Genomic DNA, 7,683 nt, shown 5'->3' with positions numbered 1-7,683 from the left:
CCATTCCTGATCAAGTATCTTTAAAAACTGATGGAGATAAAAGACATAAGTTAAAAACTGGGCTGGACGCGAAAACGGAAGTGAAGTGCGTTCCATTGCACTCACTTCCGCGTGTCAGACGGCCCAGACAGGACGAGCAATGACGCGTCATCCTCAAGCGCCTCAGCGTTCAATAGAGGGGGGTAGGACGGGATGCTGTGCGTTCCACAGCTCCCGCTTCAGCGTTCCAGGCACCAGATGGTATAGCGCATCATAACGATGCGCTAGGTGCTTAACGGCGATGCCCATTCCATCTCTCTCTCTCTCTCTCTCTCTCTCTCTCTCTCTCTCTCTCTCTCTATATATATATATATATATAGGATACGAGATTGCACCTTTCCTGTAAAGGTTTCGTAAACTCCCTGCAAACTTTACTGTCCTAACACTAACTGGATCACATATCTTCTTTTTTTTTTCCCCAAACTTTCACTCTGGTCCCACTACACGAGCAATAAGGTAACAAAGTCCGAGAGGTCAGGAAACATGGAACAAACATTACAGTCATACCACACTGGTAATGCCCAAACCCGTCCGATCTTGGCAGCCAAGCAGTGTCTGGGCCCGTACAGTATCAGGACAGGTGACTACCTGAGAAGAACGGGTTCTGTAATGCACAGACAACGTATACCTCGTGACAAGGACTTAATAGGAGATACCATGGCTCAACCCCCTCCACAACTTTCTCACAATGCACAAATAATTATCATGTCTTTATATATAGAAATCACTGTAATATATATGAATTAACAATAATAAAAAAACTAAAAAAACCAAAAACACTGAATATCACCTTATTATTGTATCACTCACCTATATATTTACTATTACTCCTCTTTAAAAAATCACTGCTATTTCACTGAGGATCTTCAATCCCTTTATTTATCACTGTATAATATTTGCTGCTATCATCTTGTCTCTTTATATTTTATTATATATTATATATATTTCTTATTCTATTTTTATATATATATATATGTGTATATTTATAATTATATACATAGTTATTCTTTTTATTTGGGTCATTATGAATTCATATAGGGCAGTGCGCTCTTAAAATAATTTATTCTTGAAACAACTTATGCTGCTTTTATAAAGTCATCTATATGGTTAACATCATCTATATGGTTAACATAAGCTATGCATTTATTTTGCACATATAAGTACAAGTACTAACGTATTGTATTTATTACTCATATCTTTCCATATGTCCCATGAGAAAATCGAGCACTATTACTCTAAGTCTGCATATCTGCATTCGAAAAAATGGCCGATTCCCCAAGCAAAAGATTGAAAAATCTCTAACAAAATGGCCGCTGAAACGGAGACAGAGATCGAAATTAACTCCGTTTATACAGAGCTGACATCGGGAATGAAACAGACCAATGAGACGCAATCCCCCTAAGAAAGGAAGTGGGGCGATTCCTAACATCCGCCAGAGAGAGGCGGAAGACGCATCCACAAACAGCACAGACGGACACAGGAAGCGGGGCGGAAGTGACGTGCGCCCGCCGGAAGTGGGCGCACGCATCCCCGCTATCATAAATATGTTTTTTACTGTTTGCCACTGTAAATATATGTTATCCTCTCATAGCGTAGGCTACATAGAGCCCATATCTTTACACCAATATGATTGTATCCAAACTTTTATGATTTTTTGTTATCCCTGAAACGATAGCCACATCCTACAGGATGTGACATCATAATTGCTATCCCTAGACCTATATAGTATAAATAGAGCACCAGGCACACATCCCTCTCACCCCTTGATGAAGTCCTAGATGACGAAACGCGTTGGGTACTGCCTGCTGACTCCTCCATAGAAAGATAAGTTCTGATACCTCTGTACCTTATCTCATATATATTTTTTTATATATCTCCCATTTTTACCAATTTTTTGATAGGCATTTTTACTTAGCTTTGCTATTTTTACTACTGTTTTTTCTATGATATTTCTTGTACTGTTTGTTCTTATATAAATTGCTCCTGTGCACTTTTATATATATATATATTTTTTACAAATAAAACTTTTATATGTTTTAAAAGTTAAACATTTTTGGTGCAGATATTTGTAGTCGCTTAGACCTTTTTCCAAACTTTTGTATCTTTTATGTTACACCCCTTACCAAGGTGTTTTTCTTAAAGGTCAGCTGACACCCTTTTTTCTATAAAAGGTATATCTGTTTTTTGTACCAATAAGTTCAGTTGTTCAGGACACAGGTGGTGCCCTACAATACCCCCTTTTTCCCCCATATATATATATATATATATATATATATATATATATATATATATATATATATATATATATATATATATATAAATAAATAAATATATTTCTCCATCTGTAAACCAAGTGGGAGTGTTTTCTGAGTTATTAAATGAGTGAATTAAGGGCCTGATGTTGGTTGACACACTCTCCCACGTGTTTGCATCCCATTCACACCCAACATTGCAGGCCAGGGGGTGTGGGGCAGGGACGGATAGGTGCACCCATGGGAAAGCCCAGCATTTCATGGTTCTTCCCTTGAAAACACTGTGCATTCCCATGGAAATGAGGCAGTGGTGCAGCTGCCGGGGGTAGGCAGCTGACATCACCGAATGTCAGCAGTCCACCCTGTCCTATCACAGGGTGCACGCAAATCTAAGACACCTGAGAGTGTCTTAGTTTTGAGCGTATGTTCCACAGCATTCGATGGTCAGCAAACATCGAATGATGTGATCCTTGCCCCCTAGGCTGCTGATGGATGTTTATGCAGAAGTTGAGGTGGAAGTGATGTTATATAGCAGCACCCAAACAAATAATGGAGGTGGATTCCCTTAACTAGGAGGAACAGAAATAGATGCATACACTACTCACATGTAATATGTAATGATAAAGCTGTGGTTTCATTATTAAGGTGGCCCGCGACTCTGTCCCCCAAATTACTGTGTAAATGATGCAATACAAGATCGGATTTACTCTTGTACTTCACGTACATAGGTATAGTGGAGAATCATGCACATACTGTAAGGTTTTCTTTGAAGACACACTGAAAATTTATCTACAGTGGAAAACGTACCTTACTCACATGAAAGAGAGATGTCCTCACATAAAGGCACAAAATCACTTGTAAAAATGAATCAAAATGCAAACTATAGTAAAATTTTAAAACTTTGATAAGCCAGCACAGAACTCAAGCATGAAGAGACCATCTGGGCATTAAAGAGGTAGGGGGGCTAATATGGCCAGCCACCATTCTTGTCTAACCATTAAAAAGTACATTCTTTGGGCCTCTTGATAGTATAGTCATTGCCAATCCTGTAAGCCAGGAACAGAAAGGATAATATTACAGATCCACGTACTGTGCTTACCATCCCCTCAGTTGTTTGGCCCCGGACCAATTGTGTTGGTTGCTAGTGCAATTTACTTACCTCCTTAAAAGTATTGTGGGCTTGTCTGATTATTTTTTGTCTTTTATTTTTGTTTTCAATTTCTGTAGTTTTTGTAAATGTTCTAGGTTATACGTATGTGTTCTCCAAAAAGGAATTCTTTACTTCTGTCTTCTCTGCTTCTTCACAGAAAATACTCATTTCTTCACATCTGAAAAAGTGATGCTGTTATGTGAATTTTATTTAGCCTATAGCACATCCTGCAAATCTATTTCATTACTTTCTTAAAATACACTACACAAATATTAAATAGCTATTTAAATACTAAAACGGTAATTACACAAAAGACCAAAAAAAATATTTAATTTTACTTTTCTTAATGCAACAAAAACAATCATTCTCATTGCAAAATGTATGCCCATTAAAATAACATTGTGGCTGATTGTAACTGAAAACCACATTACTGCCTGCAGCTGCATTTGATCTGAATTATGCAGAAATATTTAAATAAACCGTGTGTATATTTTCTGTATTACACATTATTTTGCTATTTAAATTCCTTATATCAAAGAGAAAACATCATCCAGATGGTTTGAAGTCAAAAGCACTGCCTCATAAATAGTTCTATTGAAGTATGTCTTCAGCATTCGTCTATCTCCAGGAATCAGACGTGTCTTCCATAACAGCTGCTAAGGCTTTAGAAAAGCAGGTGTCGGGGCCACTGAACAGCACAGATTGCATTCATCCTGCATGGAGTCCGTGCAGGTTTTTATTGCAGAATCCTACCACCAAAGGGGGAGAATGAAGATGATGGGATCACTGCCAAGAAAAATGTATCATCATCCTTAATTGAACAGGAAAAAAAAAAGATACTCCATTATTTTAATGCTAATGTGTTATTAAAGTAAACTTAAGGCATAATTTTCTCTTCATTATTGTGCAATTTCTGAACATTATTGTTTATTAGTGTATGAACAATTAACACAAACTGAGTGAAACATAATACCATTTATAGACTATTCTGCAATATGTTAGCTGATGAAGTAGTTAAAATGTGCTCAACTAAGACTGGCCCTATTGTGTAACATAATATTGCGCTGCATATTTCTATCTCCAACTCTGTCTATCTCCAACTAACAATATCTATGTCTCTTAATGGTGTTAAATTTAGAACATCTTAAACTGTGCATACGTTAGCAGATACTGCTGTTCAGTCTGGGCGCTGAATGACAAGATCTCAGAGATGTCAACTTGATCCACTTCATCTGGGAGATTTTTGAGTGCTCCCATATTTGCTGCTGAGTTTCTGGCTAAATTATCCTGACCTGAATGTGAGAAGGTTTAAATCCATAAATTACTCAGGCTGATTTAGTTAGGTCAGAAAGTCAGTGACATACAGGAATGGGATAGAAGAACAGGTCACAAAGTTATTTGAGCCATTAGTTTTACTTTTTGCTAAATCCTTTGTGTATATTTTATTCATATTTTAAAGATCGTTGTAGATTTAAAAAAAAATCATTCATGACAGTATGTACAGGATTGAATGCTATTTTTATATAATTAAACACAACACTGTAAACCTTAATTTTATCAATTTCACTTACAAAATATTCTTGAGGGTGGACAAGCTAGAACTTGAATAAAGCGTATACATTTCGGCCCTTTATCTGGTTGACTCGCAACGCTGTGAATTTCGCAGCCTTGCAAGTCCACCAGTCGCCGCCAGCACAGCTGCACACTCACCTCTTGCACGGCGCAATTACCCGCAGGCATGCGAATGAATGATTTGCATAATCATCCATTCGCAGCCTTGCGTGTGGGCACAAAATCATTCGATAACCATCAAATTATTTTTCAAGCGCTCACAAATCTGACACCTCTTTGGTGTCTTACATCTGCGAGTGCCTGTACGGGAAGCATGCGGGCAGCTGACATCTGCTGACAGCAGCTGCCTACCCCCCGCACGTTGGGCGTTCCCATGAGTGAATCCCCCTGGGCACAATCACACGCCCTCTACCCACACTGTTGTGTGCGAGCGCCAGGGGATTAATCTATTCACCATGGCCGCTTGCACACAGTGGCTACATATGCACATAACTATGCGCAATGCGGAGTCGCAAAACATCGCTCCCATGCACAAACATGCAGGGGAGGGTGTCAACCAAAATAAGACCCTTAATCCGGATATCTGGCAATTTTTTTCTGTTTTTGGGGTCTAGTCATAAAGAAAGTGATGACAGATTTTTTACTTACCACTATAGATCGCATCAGTTTGATATATATCTTTTATACTGTAAGTAACAATTCATGTATACTTACCCTTCATGCAATGCAATACAGTATAAGGGATTTGGCGATCCCATCTTCAGCTACAAAACACTGAGCCAGGTGGCGGATCCGTTCTGCACTTGCGCTGGTGGTTAAGGTTATGGGAGGCTGCTGAGTGTTCCGGAGATGCCAGACAGCGACCAGGGAAGCATTTAGCTTCCTTTTTGTTTTGCACAGCAGTTCAGATTACCCCGTCGGTCCCTGTTGCCTCCTGCCGGTACCGCTGGTCCCCGCCATTCCCGCTGGTCACTGCTGCCTCGCTGCACCCTCCCTAACCCTGCCCATCTCCCTGAAGTGGAGATAGGCAGGGTTCCATCCCCTGCAGCCCAAAAACTGGGATGCACATGCGTGTGAGACGCTCGCGCATCCCAGTCAGATGGAGCACCTCTCCACCGGCGATCACCAGTGGGGACATTCTGGTGATCTCCGGCACTGAACAAGAGGCGCTCCATCTGTATATTGAATTGAGACATGTGATAGTAGCAAGAGTACCATCAATGCATGTCTACATATTTTTAGCTAGTTAAATGAGAAATGTTTAGAAAGTATTACAATTTATTTTATAACCTCACAATAGGAAATTTAAAGCATGTATTTTACATATTAACTATTTACTTTTAATTAGAAAATGCATTGCAATTATATTTAGATTCTGACAGCTGGACCAGTGACTGTACATCTGGATTTGTTGTGTGATGGGGAAAGAATAATATGGATAGGAGCCAACTAGAAAGATGGCTAGACATGGTTTAAGGGGGGTGGGGTATTTATGCATATGAAAACATGTTCCAATTTGGTCAATGCAATTTTCTTAATTAACATTTTGATAAATGAGCACTAATTGTAAATGGAAATGAATAGGTTCCATTTAAAGCAATGTTTTCTAATAGGATGCAGGGCAAAAAGAAACATTCATTGCCAGTGTTATGGAGTTAATGCCATTGAAAGGAAACATTTAGGTTTAATGTAGAAAACTGAATATATGAAGATTTTAAATGGACTCCTCGTATCTTTGTCTTGGCATAACAATCATATAGACCTTGCTACTTATATGGGTACAAACAAACCTCTATAGTGTTAATTAATTGCTATGACTGCAGTCACAGTTATTCTTTTCATGTGCTGAATCTTCATTTTATTTCCATATTGCACAGAGGGCCTGATTCAGATCCATTCGCTTGAGCTGCAAATTCGCAGGCCGAGTGATTATTGAATGACTGCGCATATGTATGTATAGCCATCACTGGCTATCCGCAAGGTGATTGACAGCCAGGAGGCATTTGTAGGTGGTGCCCGGGCATTTTAAGGGAGTTTTTTTATTATATATATATATATATATATATATATATGTGTATATATATGTATATATATATATATATATATATATATATATATATATATACACACACACAGGGCCGGCGCCACCACTAGGCAGCTTTAGGCATTTGCTTAGGGCGCGTCTTCACCAGATGCAGTAGTATGTTGGGTATCACAGACCCAGTGGTGCTTGGAGTTGGAGAACTTGTCCCCTTTTGTACAGATATTTGGCAGTTACTGTACAGTCATTTCTACTTTTTGTGTGACATATAAATAAAATCCATTAATGAATGGAAGAGTTATCAGAAATATTAAATGTTGCCAAGGAAGCACTAACAAAGTGTCCAAATACAGTGAGCAGTGAGCATTTAGAGTAGTGAATTCGGTACTTCTGTACTTTCACGGCGCCACTAGAAATCGCGGCCATCGCGGCCATTGAATGCACTAAAAATCGGGTGCGACGCGATGCCCGCGATGCCCGCGATTTCCCATAGGGACCAATGTTAAATTTCTCAATTGACCCGATTTTACTGTTCAATGCCTCAATTGACACGATTTTTCCATAGGAAACAATGTTAAATGGCCCACAGAGGCCAAATAGCCACCCTGAAGTGTGAAATGGCCCCCACA

General features: G+C 39.1%; 1 pseudogene; it reads left to right on the top strand.

Annotated features, from left to right (window-relative positions):
• The first annotated feature begins 532 nt into the window (after positions 1-532).
• On the top strand, positions 533-652 carry LOC146076088 (5S ribosomal RNA; annotated as a pseudogene).
• The last annotated feature ends 7,031 nt before the right edge of the window (positions 653-7,683 follow it).

Source organism: Crinia signifera, chromosome 4 (genome assembly GCF_055691185.1).
Source record: "Crinia signifera chromosome 4, ASM5569118v1, whole genome shotgun sequence".
In the NCBI taxonomy this organism is placed as follows: Eukaryota; Metazoa; Chordata; class Amphibia; order Anura; family Myobatrachidae; genus Crinia; species Crinia signifera.
The sequence above is the reverse complement of the archived record's forward strand: the minus strand, read 5'-3'. Positions and strand labels throughout refer to the sequence as shown.